The following is an 18512-nucleotide window of genomic DNA, read 5'->3' on the forward strand; positions in this document are numbered from 1 at the left end:
GAAAGAATACCTCCGAACTTCCCCCTTTTTCCCGCCCCTTAGAGACCATTTTAAGCCAAAATCCCCGGCCCCCTAATTTATGCAATTTTTCGAACATTTAAATGTGGTAACTTGGTGATTGGCATTTAATTAATTTAAAATGCATGCTAATTTCTCCATATAAAAATTGAATCGTTCTCTCGTACTATGCAATTTTGCTAATGAATACAAGTTATATAAGCGAATGAACTTACGTATTTAGAATGTTTTGCATTAATGTTAATTAGTTGTAATTTATATAAACACATACAATGCGCACATATTATCATGATTTGTAGAAAAATACGACATTTTATTACAAAATACATATTGCAAAATATTTAACACTTGTGCAAAATACAACCCCATTACAAATCAATACAAAACCGCAAAATATATTTTCACAGATTGCAAAAACTAAAGTTAACTTCAATAATACACAAGTATTATTCAATGGCGCTAATGATCCTCACTTTAGCACCCCCACATAGAGTGTGAGTCATCTTTCACCTTGCAGTTTTCTCTTTAATTTACATACATATTCCTAGTTAATTGCCGCAAGTATGAGTTGGAATACTTGAAATTTAGACTTGAATAATAAAGATATCAAGCAATAATTGTGCATGTAACTTCGTACATCTAACTGGTTATATTATTCAAACCAATGAATAAAGTAAATAATTATGAATGAAATTCTGTGCTAATTAAAAAAAGCGATATTAAAACTGCAATATCCGGATGACTCACACGGTTGACCCATGTTAATTTTATTTATCATCACTACTTAAACATGCAATGATTTAGTGCCGTTTTTGATGCACCTTCAAATCGGGTACTCAACAATTGCATGAAAAAATAATGATGATATAAGAATTAACATAGGTAAAGAATACCAGTGTCACCTTTACATGTATTATCACTATACTACCACGAAATGCATAAGTACCGTATTGATGGTGCGTCAATAATGGTACTAATGCATTGCATGAAAGGATAGTGATAATCGTAAAGGTGACAAAGGTTTGGACTCCGACAATTAATGTAATCTGACAAAAGTCGACTTATGAGAGAAACTCATAGTCAACTTTTGCCAGATTAATTAATTGTCAGAGCCTAAGGACCAAGTGCCTGGGGGTGCTAAAGTGAGGATCATACAATAGCGCACTGACCCCAGACACTTGAAAACCACTTCTTACTTGAATTTGAAAATGTTTGGAAGTAATTTGCTACAAATGGTGGCTCCTTAATATCCGAATGTTTGGAGGGGATGATTCCTCTTCGGTTTCATACGAAACTTCTGGTACTTCTTGGGCTATGGATGATGATGGACCTGGAGTAGCTTGACAATTTGCCTCCCGTAACACTTGCGCTGCATCTAAAAACTCTAGAATCCTGGGTCTTCTTGGCCTCAAGTTCTCTGGCTGATGACGTTTGTATCCCATATACCATATTACCTGCATTACCTTGCCAACAAGTGCAGTAATAACCGGTGATTGTGTGATGGTCTTGTAAAGTCGGGTTGAACTCAATCCATAATTGATGCCTTTTGCCAGATTTGAATCTGCTATCCAATTTGGCTCTTAGAACTCCCGGAGTCTTGTCGTTGAGTTGAATTTGAAACTCCGACTCTTCACTCAAATGTTTCTTCGTATATTCTTTCGCCAGAGATAATTGGTACACCCCCAATGTCAAGTTCTCCAGATCCTGCACCGACAATACTGGAAAATTTTGAAGCACTTCGGACGAAGCAGTTTCCCAATCGTCGGTGTTTCTGTCCAACTTCTCGCTTACAACTCTCTTCTTCATTGCATTTTCAATTTTTGATCTCACCAAAGCCTCCATAGCTATTTGGTGATTCCGCTCGGTGTCCTCCATTAGCGGTGGACTAAAGCAGTTTATCAATGCAACGGCTATCCTGAAAAATCGCGTCAATTTTGGGAGATACGAACCGGGAATGACATCGGCGAAGAATTTGTACTTCATCTTGAGCCTTCCGTTGACTGCTTCAACGAGCCACCTCACCAGTGTACACTTTCTTGAGATATTACCTTGAGCTGTGGTAAATTGGTCCTTGGCCTTCGCCTTCAATTCAGGCATGTGTATTCGAAACCCTTTCATCTTCAGAGGTCGGACATTGTCCCGAAACCCGCGGTCGAAAATAGGTTGGTCTTTACTGGGGTCCAGGAATCTCAAAAGTTCACCACCTTCGACGAGAAGAGAGTTCAGGATCCCGGCATCATTATTGGCTCCGTTGTTGTAGTAAGGCCCTGGGGCGTCAATTACATAGCCGTCTTCAAGCACGATCATCATGGGCTTTACCAAATTCCTTTTCTTCTGTTCCGACCAAGTCATTTTTTGGAGTTGGAAGTCGCTGGGCTTGTCGATGTACAGGTAAGTTCCATCGAATATTGGAAATAAAGTGTCGTCTGGAGTTTCAAAGAGGGTCTTGAACAGTTTCCTTCCATGCTCTGCAATAGCTTGATCTCTTGACATGTGTTGAAATCCTAGGAATTTCGGGACGAAGATCTTCTCCAAGGCTTTTGACACGGAGTTGATGGTGTCACTGACAGTGCTGACTTGCTGAATCCCAAACATGATTCCCAAAACTGGCTGCGATAAATTAAGACGAAGTAGGCATAGAAAAAGGGCCAGGGCGTTCCGCGGGTGTCTATTTGCACTATCTTTCAAGCTTCCCTTGATGTATTGATATAATTGCTTGAAATCTTCTTTTCCTAGTCCAAGGAGGGTCTTATACTCTTCTTCGGTATGCTCTTGCTCATCTTCGAAGTCGAATCCCACTTTCCTCTTATATTTCTGACATGGCTTTGCCGTCAAATCCAAGATCCACTGAGCAATTTGATGGTCATTCATAATTACGCCGTTTTTATTGGCCACGATGTTGTCCATATCTTCAGTGAGAAATAATCCATTTTGTAAATGAGATGAGCAGCATCGATTATTTTGTGGGAGCAGGATATTCTTTTTCTCCCAGACTTGTTTTATTGCGGATTTTGGGATGATCTTCCTTTGGTCGACACGTTTGCACAAAAAACAGCACTTCTGGGTCGAGGTCACAGATTGAAGGGAGGTGAGTCGTCTTTGTGAGGCAATGGAGGCTTGAGAATTTATGCTCAAGGCTTGTGTGGAAGCAGAAGAAGTTGTTGAAATTGAATAGGCTGCAGAATCTTGCGACTGGATTGAAAAAATTTGTGATTGAGTAATGGATATCGAATCTGAGCCGGACTGGTGGTGCATTGTGTCGTCACATTCGGGAAAATCTTCGTGGAGATGTGAGGAGAGGAGTCGCGGTGAGAAGAGTGGTCGCGCTGAGAAGAGTCGTGGTGCTGAGAGAGATTATGCGACTGGTCCGCACTTTGGGATGGGTCACCACAATAAACGTTCTGACGAGTTCTCTTGGTCGCCAGTTCTTCCGACGGGATGAAAGGGAGAGTACGGCGTAATTTGTCGCCCTTTGCCTTCATATCGGCGCCCGCAGCGCGACGAATCTAGTTAGTTAATTAATTAATTTTCGCCTAAATAAATAATTCAATATGATTTGGAAACTTAGACCTGCTTACCTGTGCGTGATGCTTGCCACAAATCACATCCGTTTTATGATAATTTGTCACGTCTCCAACAAATTGTTCCAAATACATCCAAAACTTCGGCTCTCCAATCCGCTGAAGTTTACCCCCGGGAGGTATTTTTGTTTTACATCCAGAAATACAACATGAAAGGAACGGCATTGCGAAATAGCAAGTCGAAAAATGGATGCAAATAGAGTGAGAGGAAAGCGTAATTTCCAGTTTGTATTTTTACTCACGCTACATATATATTTACATATTTTTAGTGTCAATTTTTCAGTTGACAAAATAAACGTCATGGATATGGTGACCATATTTGGTGTTGCTTTGTCGCAAAATTCATAAAAACCCCTTCGGGATTTTGGCCATATCTCCAAAAGTCCATCACGCCGATCTCCAAATATTTTTGAAAGTGCGAAGGATGACTTAATACTTTACATAGTAAAAAAAATGGAGATCGGCGTGATGGACTTTTCATGAAATAATTTTTCAAACTTATGCGTTTTGGGGCCTCGTGACAGGTCATGTTCTAAGGTGTTCTTTGGATAATTTGTGTTCTTTTTGTATTTTTAGATTTGTAATCTTTTTTTTCATTACAAATTGTGACGAATTGGTGTGAGCAGTTTTTGGAAATTTCGGTCTAAATCAGAGAAAGATTGAAACAACGGTTTTTGAATATTTGCATAATTTTATTTTATTTTTACATAAATATTTTTTACAAACGTTTTCATGAAACGTTTATCACTTAAAAATCCAACACAGTTTTGTAAATTTATGTTTCGTAGTTCCACAGGGTTTATATGTTACCACTTTGCAAATTTTTGTTTAAAAAATTGTTTCGGGGGAATTAACCCATTCGATTTGTGAAGCTATTGCCCTCATAAGTCCAATGTTATAAGTTAAGTTGAACCCAGTCTACCATTAAACGTTCCTAGTACGTCCTATTTCTAGAACTGTAGGTCCGAAAGACGTTTCATTATACGTTCCAGGTACCTTCTAGGTACGTTCTAGTATAATGGTTTTGTCGCCCGATATTACGTACCTGGAACGTTCTCTACAAGTCTTACAAACCGTAAATAGACGTACTGCGTACGTATAATGACCGTTAAAATTATGAATGGTGGTGGCGCTCTTCCCAACAAATACTATAATTTTCAACTCAAAACTAATTTTTAAATTTTATTTATATCGAAAAAAAGTCAACAAAATTAGTAGTATTATAAAAGTGGATTTAACTGTCCGTCAGACTTGAGTTCCTCACGGCGTGATTTGAACACGGCTTCGAACAAAAATTATTGTAATTAAACCGAAACCATAAAATATTAAATTAAAGAAGCATTTTAATTACTTTCTTTTTTTCAAGGCGGGAAGGAGCTTTCTTCAACTAGTATTTGATTGCATCTTCTGCTTCCGAAATAATTGATCGTACGGCACCTAAAATATATATAACATGAGTTACAACATTGCATTAATTTAAATTTAAGATTTTAAGAGAGGGAACTTACGAATAACACTTGAAAGCAAAAACGGAAAGTCACAAAATGCCCTCTTTCCTTTCTTGCCAACAAAGCTGTACTTCGCCATTATCTCGTCGGTCATTAGGCAAGTTAACACCCGGTGCGTAGCCTCAGTAAGCCTTTCACCACCTACACTAGCAAATTCAAAAACCTACACAAAATTTTGATTTATTTTGTAAGGGTTGATTAATATTTTATATATATGGTTTAATTTATTTTCTTACCAATCCTGCCATCTTTTCATTCACCGTAACAGCTCGGGAACCATTGGAAGGCTTGGACTTTCTCTCTCCCAATTTCAGCTCGCTTTCCAAACCGATGAGCTCGCCCACATTAGAAATAGGCAGCTCAAATAGCGCACTTTCAATTACGGCTCTATGATTTTAATTGGCCTGTCGATTCATCAAGATTTGCATCGCGTCTTGTAGATTGGCGACAGCAGCAACGAGCAGGTCCAGTTTATTGATGACTGAGTTTTCAAAGGCTGAAAAATATAAATTATTCTATACATAATTCATACTTCTAAACGAATAATTATAATACTTATCTATTATAAAATGTCCCATCAGATTTCTTGCACTAACCTGATTCTCTAAAATTGCGTGTTTGAATTTTTTCGGGTCTGCTAGCTTGTGTTCTGGAAGGTTGAATAGAAGGAGGCGTCGTCGGGATATTCACAATCTTTTCCCCTGTGAGTGTCGCAACGGCTGAAGAAGTGCCTGCCCCACCTAAAATAATACACATATTAGTTAGGTTAAAAATTTTAACACTCAAGTGGTAGTATATTTTGAACCCATCGATTGGCTATTGAAATTATTTGATCCGAACGCTGACTCCAATGTGACCTACATATACAATTGGCCCATTAAAAATAGACTATGTATATAGCAAAATAATAAAGTACCAATCCTAATTTTGAGTAATCCAAGTCCAGATCCACATCGCTAATTTTTGCACCTCCGCTTGCTGAATTACTCTCCGGTACTCGGCGGACCGCTCGCCTACCTCGTGGCGGCGCCTCATCCTCGGTGGTCGTGACCTTCCCTCTCTCCAACCGATTCAATTTATTTTGGGCCTCGTCATAAGTATCTGAAAAACTAATTGAATTAGTCAAGTCTGATCTCCTCTGATCACATTCTGTAGAGTTTTACGTCATACTAAATACGGACGAAAACTATACTTACCATAACTCTTCTCAATTTTAATGGAATACAACGACCACGTGGTGGGACTAGGAATTTCACGGTGGATTATTGATCTCTTCAATTTTTGTGAATTTTTCCAATAGGTGTAAAGCGTATTTTCAATATTTTTTATCCACGACTTTCTCACAGTTCCAACAGTCTTGTCGTGTTCACAAACTGATATTAAAGCTGGCTCCCAAACGAGCGCACGATTTAGCGCTCGTCTGATGAACACCTTTCAGGTACGTTCCGGTAACGTCTTATTTCCTTGTTATTTTTTGGTTCTTTGTAAGCGTATCCAGAACGTACCCATTTGGTACTTTTGGTCTAGGACCAATTTGGGACGTTTGACCCCCAAACCGGAACGTACCCAGTACATTTTGGCTTCGTGGGAAGGCATTAATTGCCTCGTATTTATGTATGACTATAGGAATTTATTTACACATCATTCTCATGATGCAGCTCTTCCTCGCATTGAAACCCGAGGCACGTGTCACTATTATGTACAAATTTGGGAACCCGGAAGGATAACAATGACCTGGGAAGAACAATGTCGACAGTTTAATATTATGGCTATTCATAAAGTCTGTTGTCTATTTTGGAATAATTTTGCATAGTCGGTCTTCATATACAAAATGTCATAATCATCTTGTCACGCATACGTTAAATTGGTGACATGGTTCATCTTAAGCCCCGAAAATTTTGATTCATTAACAATTACGGTTGGGAAAGCGGGTCAAGTTTTGTTTGAATGAACGTATTTACACATGTTGCCTTTTCGAATTTGTGTGATTCCATAAATTAAACTTGGTGTTACTTTATTGAAATCATTACTTATTTATTGTTACACACACACACAACCGCTAAGATGAGTCGGACCGGAATCTTGTCAATTTTCTTGTTCGTTGTCTTAGTTTCGTCGAGAGAAACAAGTTACGAAGAAGAAGACAAAGGTGATTTTGTACAAATTTTTAATAAATATGACGGTATGTAGTGAGGAGAAACCCAAGCGCATAACTGTGCTTGGGTATTATGTACTTATGTTTGTGCAAATTGTTTTACAAAAGCCCGACTACAAGAAACCTTGGCGAGTTTAGATTTTGTAAATACAGCGAAATTAAGACGAAACGAAAGCAATTAGTTGTAAATTCAATTTGTTTTTAAATTTCGAAAACAGAATTGTATAAAATAGGGATATAGAATTTCATGTCGTGCAATAGTGTAAAGTTTGGACGGTATTAATGTTCAAATCGTATTTGTCTCAGTTTTACTTTATTCACTTTTTTCTCTTTACATTTTTTTTACTAGTTTAATTTTTGTATTTTATAGTTTTATTTTTTTACCAAAAATTCTTTTGCATAAAATTCATACAAATTTTTTCATACACCTGAAACATGAAGGTACCTGCATTGCTGTTCAGACTTGAAGGAATGGTTCTTTTTAAGGGTACTACAACGAAGGATCCGATGCCTCAGAGGAGCAGTCGTTATCGTACGATAGCGGGGAGGACTATTACGATGGTTCAGCGTCCCGTGAGGGACCGCACCATCAAGGTGGGCGTGGTTTTTGGGATGTTGTGAAAGATGTTGGGAAAAAAGCTCTGCATGAGGTATGCCAAACGTGTTTGATAAATATATCGCCTGACTTTAATTTTTGAAAAGTTTTGTCAAACATATTCTGTTTTTATTTAAACATTTTGTAAACCAAAGCTGCATAATTTTGTAAACGAATCGCAAACCCTACAATTTTACAATATCGAGGGTGGGGTGTGATTTTTGAAAGCTTATTATTTGAAAATTTCAAAGAATTCTTAAAATTAAAATAGCAGACAATTTTAAATGTTTTTCTTCTTTCTTTACAGGCAAAGAATGCCGACTACAAGAAAATGGCCAAGGACAACTATCAGGCTGGCAAGGATGCGAAAGAATTTTACGATAATGCGTAAAAAATAAGTTACTTTTCTGAAATAAATGATTAGAATATTGATTTTACTGTACCACATTTGTACTTAATCAAGGAATAAATCATTAAAACAAATTAATCAAATGTGTAAATTTTCAACACTTTTAGCAAATTTTGGGATAACGTGTTGAAAATTAAAGTTATATATTAAAAATTAATACATATCTACATACTTATGCGTGTAAATGGTGGGAATAAATGAAAAAGTTGCCTTTTCATATAAATTCATGGCATTGTTGCAATGTTTGTGGCAATTTAGTGTAAATTGTGACAAAAATTAAGACCTCACTAGTAATTAACATAAGTATGTATGTATGTATTTATTATAAATACCCTATACCCTACTATGGGCCTTAGGCCCATAGAGTAACAAAATAAGATGTATAATATTATATATAAATATATATATTAATTAAATATAGTCAATTTTGAGTTCTTTGGTTAGTAGTGTGAGTAAAGAGAAGTTTTGAATTATTAAAATAAATTATTGAATTAAGTTTGTTATCCGCTAAATGTACATTAGATTTGGTTTGATAATCATATATTATAATTGGTAAATTGAATTAGATTATAATAAGTAATATGAATAATATAATAGTATTAAAATAATTGAACTTTTAGTCACATGCAGATCAAATATTTAGCTAGAATTTTAGTGTATTTTAGATTATGAAATAAATTAAATAATTGATTATAATTTCACATAATAATATTAATAATTTTAAATAATAATTTGAATTTTTATATAAGAACGTAACCTGGGAAGGTTACACAGTGCTTAACTCGATCTCAGTACGATTAATTGGTCTACGGTTACATTGCTTACAAATGTATGTAATCATGCATCCTAGTACAGCCACCCCCATCATCACGCTCCCGGCAGTCATCAAAACAAATCCAATGGTCTTATCCTCATGCATCCCTGGCATCAGCGGCGGTTGGGCGATGGGCTGCATATGTTCCGAGTATTGTTTGTTATCCGATTTATCAAGCGATGCATCCACCCCCGCAACCACCCCTCCAGTGATGAGGATTTCCGCCCCTTTTTTCAAGAGACGTCCCCACTGGAGTCCCTCTGCCATTGACACCCCCAGGAGCATGATGATAAAAATGGCTTTGTTGTTTGCCTATGGATCACGATTAAATTGCGTTAGTAGTGAATATATTTTTTTTTAATTTTTACCACAAGCCTATTTGTTTCTATACAATACGTACTACTAGGACGTACTAGGAACGTTTAATGGTAGACTGGGTTCAACTTAACTTATAACATAAGTACATACATGTGAAATTTAGGTGGATAATTTTGCAGTCAAAATTTTATTAAATAATTTCAAATAAAATTTAAGATGAATTTTAAAATTTCTTGTTGTTGTCATAATGAGTAATTAATTGCATCCACGGCTCACTGAATTAACCTGAAGGCCTCGTGTGTCCAATTCATACCAGCCACGAGCTCCGCCATCCTTTTCAAAAATGCAGGTTGCCTCTCCCTGGAAATTCTCGGAAGAATACAGCGTCCAATTTGATAATCCCATTACAATTACCCAGGTAGGAGTGAAGCCCACGGACGGGTCAGAAATGGCAGTGACGACCTTTTCAAATCCACTCCACGGCGAGAGATGTGTTCCATTATAGAGCGAAATGGTTGAGCCAGAATCAGTGTCGGATAATCCTGGAAATCGGATCGAATTTCCGAGATGGAATCGGAGATAATTTCCACACTTGTTTTCAAACCAGAATTGACTTGGAAATTGGGTTGATTGTATAGCATCCAACTAAATAAATTAAGAAGAAAACTGTGACAATTTTTGTATATTGCCTTTTCCAATAAATATATTAGTAAGCTTTTTCCATAAAATGTGTTCAGGCTTTGTTCAAATATTGGTCGAGTTAGTGTGAATAATTATTCGTGGAAACTTCCTGTGTACAAAATTCATAAATTGAGGAGGTTGATGAGCCTAGTAAGCGTACTGCGAAAAGTGGAGAAGATTTATATGCAAATATATTATTCAATAATCTATCTGTAGACCCTATTATTTTGCCAATTTACGAAATAGCGTCCCATATAAAACATAAGTTTATCAAAGTTTCAGATAAAAGCATATTGTGGAAAAGTTGATAACATGTTAAAAAATTATACTAAAACAAATTACGGAAAGATTGTTTAACTCACACTCCTGTCGCACAATATGATTGGGCCGTGTCTAAAAAGCTGCGCCATGGAGATAGGTCATCAATCTTGTCGGTAAAGGTCACATTCGCGCCTTGTTGATCGGTTGAGTTGTAAATGGTGATGGAATTTTGTACCGCAACACTCCCACCGATAAGAGTGGAAAGATGCATGAACACAGTAATGATGGAAAATTTCACTAATTTCATTTTATAAATATTTATTTGTGGAAATTTTGTTTCACATGGAGCAAATTATCGTCAGATGTGTGAAACGTTGAAGTATTGGATGAGTTGGGTTTCACGGAGGGGCAGGTTTATCTATCTTATCAGGAATATATTTATCTTCTTATCATGAACTGAATACCAATGTGAAGCTTTGCTTGATACGTTACTTGAACAGTGAGACCTACATACATACGAACATACATAACCAATCTAAATCTAAATATGTGTATACGTACAGTACTCGTGTATTAATCTACTGGTACATGAGTTAACGCGAAAGGTGTACAACTGGGTAAAATCTAATTGAAAACTGTCCTAGAATTAAACAGAGATACTCAGTCAGTATTTTGCTCGTTTCGAACTCATGAGGTGTGCGATTCTCCTTTGAATCCCGCCGAATTTGTAGCAGTGTATTAAGGCTTTAAAATGTGAACACGCTTAAAAAACGTGGATATATGTATGCACATACAATTATATACAGACATACACATGGAACACATTAGATACATTTCCACGTAATGAGAAAATTATAGTAAGAAATTAATCAAAAATCCATACAAAATTTACAAAGGTTTAAAAGCACAATGTGTATGTGCAATTACTTGCAAAACATCCATACATACTGAATATCCATGTACAATAACACATGCAGTTCAATATTTGTTATTTAAAAATGTATATCTGTTCGTATTTTTTTGGCATACATATCATAAGCGTTTCTTACGTGTTTATACAGTTTTAGCCTTTACATATATGTATGCGATGGATGTAAAGCAGACCTTGATAACAATCTTATAAATTTTTTTGTTAAGAAAAATATTTTTGCTGAGTTTAAGGCTAAGGTCCTTACGTACCGTCCTTACGTACGGTATGTGTTATTTATACTGATAATTACGAACAATTTGACCGATTCTTTCAACAGTTATTACAGCGATGCAATATTACATTAACAGAAACGTGATAAGCAAGTCGATACACTGACTACAAATTACAAGTGATGTAGCTTTGTCAAAAAAACCTCCATCGCCTAAAGTCAGTTTCGACGGTGGAAAGGACCTGACTAATCGCTTTATCAACTTGGATCCAGTCATAGGTTGAAAGGAGTGAAGTAACTCAACGGATTTGACGAAAGGGTTCGCCATAACTTTGAAAGGTCCCACAATTACGGCGAATAACTCAACCCCAACTGTTGCAAATAGTATTAAACCAGGGAAAGGAATCACAGATGAGGACGTTATTAGCGTATACAACGCAAAACTTTCGCACGCTGTTACGCTTCCGACTATTACGGACATGATGGGATGTCTAAATACAGAGTTGTGCATATCGGTAAGAATTTGCAAGGTCCGATAAGTTTTCAAGCATAGAAAACCGTCGTCCGTCCTTATTTTCGTCAAATAGCTGAAAATTTTAAATGGTAGATTAGCTATTTAATCCGTAAAATTGTGTTTATTCAGTTACCTTTTCATTAACTCGATCAATATCAGCTTTACTTCCGTGGGGTACGTCAGCACTATAATAATCCCGAAAACGGCTGTAGCCACAACAGTAAGTGAAAAGTAATATAACAAAATTGCTCCAAAACTTCTGAACCACATTCCAGTATTCCCATCATCGTCCCACGATTTGCATTCAAGGTATATTATACTCGTCCATGTGGGCGGCATGCAGGGTCGAAGTAATGCAAAGGTGAGACATGTAATTGGCATTAAGATTATGGCCAGCACGGAAAGAGCAACAACTACAATGTAGTAAATGTGGACGATGCAGTTACCTGTGTTTGATCATGTTAGAGTAACATATCACCAATTTAACCAGGAACTCTGTATACCACACTCTGCAATTTTTTTCATAATTTCGATTACGATGCGCGTCACATTATCGTTTAAAGTCATTGCCCTGTGAAACGCCTCACAATCAAAATTTTCAAAACATTGCAGAGTGCTATGTGCGGAGTCCCGGGTAAAATTGGGCTTCGATTAGTACAACTTTGTTGTGTAAACCTTTCTGTGCAACAATTATCGAACTATTTACATGGCAGTGATATGTCCTATATATTTTTCTATCGCAGTATTCCTATGGATTTATTAGAATTTAATTAATTTATCGTTTAACTTTACCTTTCATGTTGGAATCTTGTTCGATTTGAAGTGCCGAATTTAGTAAGAATACTGTTTCTTCTTTCAGAAAGTTGACATGAACTATGAAAGCCGCAATGGCTGCAAACAATGTTATGAAATAGTACATAAGGACGAATTTCCAAGTCGGGGATGGAGGCCGGGTAGGATACAGCCACTGATCAAGAACCCATTTAAGGACCACGACCAAGTGAAGTAATATAGTTAAAATGGCAACTAGTCGTTGACATTTGGTCAAATTTGGTAACACAAACTTTCCTCTGTTAAGTTTAATTGGAAGTTGATTGAGGAATATTGTCATCTTGGACAGATTTAGTACCAGTGGAATATTTGAGGATGGTAGGAGCAAATCGCGTGTCCATGTCACGATGTGAGACCTCTTGCTATTTTGCTTGAATATCAAGTTAATTCCTGTCAAAAAATTGAGCACCTTTTCAGTATATAAATCTTTATGATGTGCGTAAAATAGATGTTTAGTTGCGTAATACTAATTGAACCTTGAATCAGGTAATCTGCAGTCTTCATACTTCCAAGGTATACGTACCAATCAACGTCGTTTTGATTAAAAACCTATGTAATCATTTAAAAATCAAGAAACAAAAAAATTAGCCGAATATAAACAAGGACACCAAAACTACGGATGAACTCTTTACTGAACATTTAAAAAATTTGTACTCACATCAATTTTTTTAGTAACGTGAAAAAGAATTTGTTAAGTACGATATGCGTCCAAGTCTGCCAAAAAAAGTTGTGAAATGTATGGCGTCCACAACGCAAATAACTTCAGAAGCTTGTACAAAATTTAAATTTTTTAATATATGTAACGCGGACTCCTGTCTGACAAGCAGGGGAGCCCGTCATGGTGATCGTTTATAATTCATGATATATTGATTTTTTATTAGAAAATTTGAGCTTAATTTAGAGGACGACGAATAAATATTTAGTTTAGACAGGATTGTTGATCGTAATTTTTAGATATTTGTTTGAATTAATTGAATTTATATTGACTTTTGGGGTTCGCTGACAAGAGTTTCTTCCTCTGGTCGTATATGTCTTATAATTTTCAGACGATTTAATACTGACAAGTAAAAAGTTACCGCACGGGTGACAATAGTCCTGTCATGAAACTGGAAGGGTTATCCATTGGGTTTTTGTCTACTACTCGCCCTCCTAGTGCCCCCGAGTAAATATTTGTAAACTGTAGCGATCAAGGGGTGGCATGGACCACCAATTTTTTTTTAATATTTAAATTTTTCGGAATTATCGTCTAGAAGGATGACAGAAGAAAATCGTGGGGAAACTTCGGTTCCCAATAACTTGAATTGGTTACATATATATGGGGCTTAATAGTTTATGAAATGATGTAATCTGCCAAATCGAACGAAATTTGGTTCTTATTTAGTTTAGAAGAGAAACCCAATTTAATTCTTTTTAGGTATTCATTTTAATTTATGATGTTTAATAGCTATGACCGGGCTTATTTAATTTCACGACAAAAAATGAAATTAACTTGGGCCAAAATAAAGAATTCTAATTATACCTTAAACATGCAAATTTCAATACACATCGCACACGATTGACCTAATATTAAGTCCATGCTAGGCAAAGAGATTAATGCTTTTGTCTTTATTATTTTGTTACCACCATACAAACGCACGAATATAAAGTGGCTTGAAAATATAGGTAAGTTAAGTTAATTAAGTTGACTTCTTATCAAAACCATATACTTCGGAAGACTGAGTTACCAACGTCGTGACAAGGCTAATATGCTACGATTTCCAAAATTTCTGGCTACAAATTCATACACGAGTTAGTACAGTCCACAGCCCATGTTCTAGGTATATTTATGTAATATATAGTAAGTCTAGTAATAAACTGGATAAGGTTTGTTAGAAATAGTTGGTAGTTGTCCGGGGCGCCCAGTCTCCAAGGGGTACCGTATAAAATGTAGTAAATTGTGAAGGTGATGAGCATCACTATGTTAATACACAAATATTTGTATGTACATAATTGCAGGACCATGTAATTTCTGACTTAGAAGTACATAAACATGCATTTCTGTGTTTCAGCTATCATTCCCTTAACTACACAGTTTTCACACTGCTTAATAAAAAATGCCATAATTCACAAAATCCTACATATTTATTACTTCGATTACAAATATTTTTATCTATGTATTCATACATACATACATGCATACATTCATATGTTTTTACATATGGATATCAACATGTACTTGTGTTTATGTATATACTTTCATCGTAACACGTACATATTCAACTAAGCCACCCTGGCTCACAACGAAAAGTGTTTTGAGATTACTTTGTTTATCTTATGGTCAATAAATACGCAATTATTAACAATTCTCGGACAAGTGTGCTTTTCACTTTATTTCCCCAAATCCGGGAGAGAAACTCTTATTACTTTAAGCACATAATTCACGCACACTCGTACAGACGCTGACAAATAAATGTATCTAACTAACTACGTATTACCAACTCATCTTTACAGGAATTTTCGAAATCCGTCCGTATCTGCTGCCCCAGCAGAAGATCCAGACCTTTCAAACTAACCTATCTCGAGCTCTGATAATTCTCAACTGACTGCTCGAAAACTGCATCTCAAGTAGGTGCATTTTTCGCAGCCAAAAACTCCAATCTATTTTCTCTCTCGAGGTCTCTTCCCAAATCTAGATGACGATCACGATCGTCACGATTATCACGATTATCACGATCTGTTGTCACATTCTCATCTCATGCAACATTCACTTTAATTGACTCGCAACAAAAGATTGCACTCCGTGCATGATAAATAGATATGTGTGCGCTGAGGCAAAGCAACCTGCTCAGCATAATTTATGTGCCAAGATCGATTTTTGAAGAAAATCGCCATCACTCGAACACCCGAGTACTATACTCGAGTAACACTAGTAATTTTGTTAATGCACTTTCAACCTTTTCGAACAAAAAGGAAATTACAATTTTCCCATTTCGAACGGAAATATTGACTAATTAAATTATTTCATGCATGGCTAAATACCGTTTGGGCCATATATGGGCAAACACTCTGCACATTTATACTTTTACTATTACCAACGTGCCAAAGTGGCTATTTTATCCATGTATACCGCCAAGTGGCTTTTATAACTCTTAAATTCGTATTTCTTCATTTGATTTACTCAATTTCGACAGAGAAGCCTGCTAATAAAGCGGCGATTATTTCGAAATTTGTATGTCGACTACGTGATTTTCCACAGCTAAGATATAAATCGTGTGATGGATTTGATTGATAGATTTGGATTTTGCGCCCGTGATACTTAAAATGACGTATTAAAAATGGCTGGATTACGGATGTTATGAAACAATTAAAATCATGAGACATCTACACCCATAAATATATGTATGTACGTACATACGTATGGATGAGCTGAAAGTCAAAGAGAAATATACCTATTTATTTATATACACTATATCTCATATTCAACCGGACATGTTTGCCTTTGTTATATCTCAAAACCGGAGCAAGATAGACCTCTAAAATTTTGCACCTTGATAGCCAATCGCATTTGTGGGAAGGTCACGGTTAAACTTTTGAAAAAAATCGCATAGGTCAAAGTTGACCTGGCTTTGACCTAAAACCCCAAAACTCACGTTCCCGTAGAAATTTTTTTTCTTGGTGGTTTTATTTTTTTTATTGAAACTAGACATAATTCTAAGAACTTTGATGTTATGTTCAATGCCGTGCGATTTGTTTTGCCGCCGCAGTGATTTTTAAAAAAACGCATGTTTGGGTTTTATAAGAAAATAATAACATTGCGCTTATGGGAGAAAAGTCCAAAATTGACCTATGCGATTTTTTTCAAAGATTTAACCGTGACTTTCCCACAAATGCGATTGGCTATCACGGTGCAAAATTTGAGAGGTCTATCTTGCTCCGGTTTTGAGATATAACAACGGCAAAAGTATCCGGTTGAATATGAGCTATAGTGTATATGCAAAATGAAAAAGATGGGCTGAAAATTGTAGACTTTATACACACGAGTACAGTTTTTATATAAAAACGGCCCAAAAGGTACGTACAAAATAGTAATTCACAATTGATTTAATTTTATCGTTAAAGAATGTTAGCATAAACATTTGGATGGAACCTTGTGCAAAAATTCAACATATGTGCGTATGTACGTTCTATTTCGTACCCCGATGAACGTATGTATATTCTACCTTGAATATTAATGTGATTGGAAATTGAATGATACATATGTGAAATATTCGATAAGAAAGTAATTTATTAAGCTTTTATGAGGCCAAGATATGATACAAACTATTGCCATAGAAGACGTACATGAAACATTTCAAGGAAGACGTTCTAGCATATTTGTTCAACAAAATGCACATTGTCGCAGCTAAGTTGAAATACGTGGAAGAGAATAATCTGTTACAGTACTGAATGATTTTGTAAAGAATTTGTAGCTCATACTAGAGAAGCCAAATTTCTAACATGTGTAGGAATTCAATAAAGTTTAAAATTCTTCTCTTTCACAGGTTATAATAGTCTGTTATTTGTCAAAATTCACCGAATTCATTCATAGTTTTTGTTTCATTTTTCCAAACTTAGTCAACATAAAATGATCCGATCCTGTACCATAGCAAGGTCACCCTGGCTGCGTGATTGGTTTACAATGGTCACCAGGATGCAGATATTACCCTTACTTTCGTCTAATATCCCACTTGTACTTCGTCTGTCTAAGAGGTCAATATTTCTCAATCAGTTTCCATTTACACTTAAAAGGGGAAAGTTTATTATAACAACTTCTACAAAGTGTCAACGCCTAACTGCAATTTTGGCAATACTACTTCACTTTGTGGTAGCTCTCAAGTGGGTTCTGGATCAGTGGTTGTACCCGAAAAGTCCCGCGTCTCCTATTTGGAAATACGTTCTTATGTACTACTGCATTATATTTTTTGGAGCTATTGGTGCTTTCGTAGTACACATTTCCTTGCTTAAGGAGGAAACAGTATTCCTATTAAATTCGGCACTTCAAGTTGAGCAAGATTCAAAGATGAGAGGTAAGGTTCGATGAAAACCAGTTATCATTCGTGAAGCAGCATTATGTCTTAATCTAAAAATTGGCTGAGGTAATATTGTCCTAAACCAAAAGTGGTTGGTGCTACTTGGTTGTAGCCGTTTCGCCAGCGGTAGTTCCTACTGTCTCTAAGGTAGATGGGAAAATAACAAGGATGGAACGTACAAAAAGTAGTACACTAACACTATTGCACCAACCACTATTTAAGCTACAACATAAAGCACCTACAACGAAGGTATGTACCATGTGTGATGTCGCTGTGAATGTGACGTTATCGATACATACTTTTATAGAATTCTAAAAATACTGCAATGTGAAGATTTAGACATAACACTGCGTGTACATGCATGCGCAGTGTGAGAACACATTGGGTGCTCACAATATGCGCATTCTCGTAATGCGAGTTTGCTAACCCTTGCAAAGATCTTAGAGCTGCTAAAAACTCAAAAATACCGATGCAACCATAAATCATTTGCAATTCGTTCAACAATTCAACCAAAGGAATTTTAAGGCTAAATATGTAGCCTTAACAAAAGTCAAGACGCACGTGCCTTTTCAATTTTAAAAATCGTATCAAAATTTCAAATGCTACAGTGCTTTTGAAACCCTAGGTATTCGTTCATAAC

At 36.2% G+C, this 18512-nt stretch overlaps 1 long non-coding RNA gene across 1 annotated transcript; it reads left to right on the forward strand.

Moving 5' to 3' along the window:
* Positions 1-7494: 7494 nt before the first annotated feature.
* Positions 7495-8322, forward strand: LOC118435949. Its single transcript, XR_004835072.1, has 2 exons — positions 7495-7912; positions 8165-8322. It is a non-coding gene; the product is annotated as an uncharacterized LOC118435949 (long non-coding RNA).
* The last annotated feature ends 10190 nt before the right edge of the window (positions 8323-18512 follow it).

Source organism: Folsomia candida, unplaced genomic scaffold, assembly GCF_002217175.1.
Source record: "Folsomia candida strain VU population unplaced genomic scaffold, ASM221717v1 Fcan01_Sc005, whole genome shotgun sequence".
Taxonomy (NCBI): Eukaryota; Metazoa; Arthropoda; class Collembola; order Entomobryomorpha; family Isotomidae; genus Folsomia; species Folsomia candida.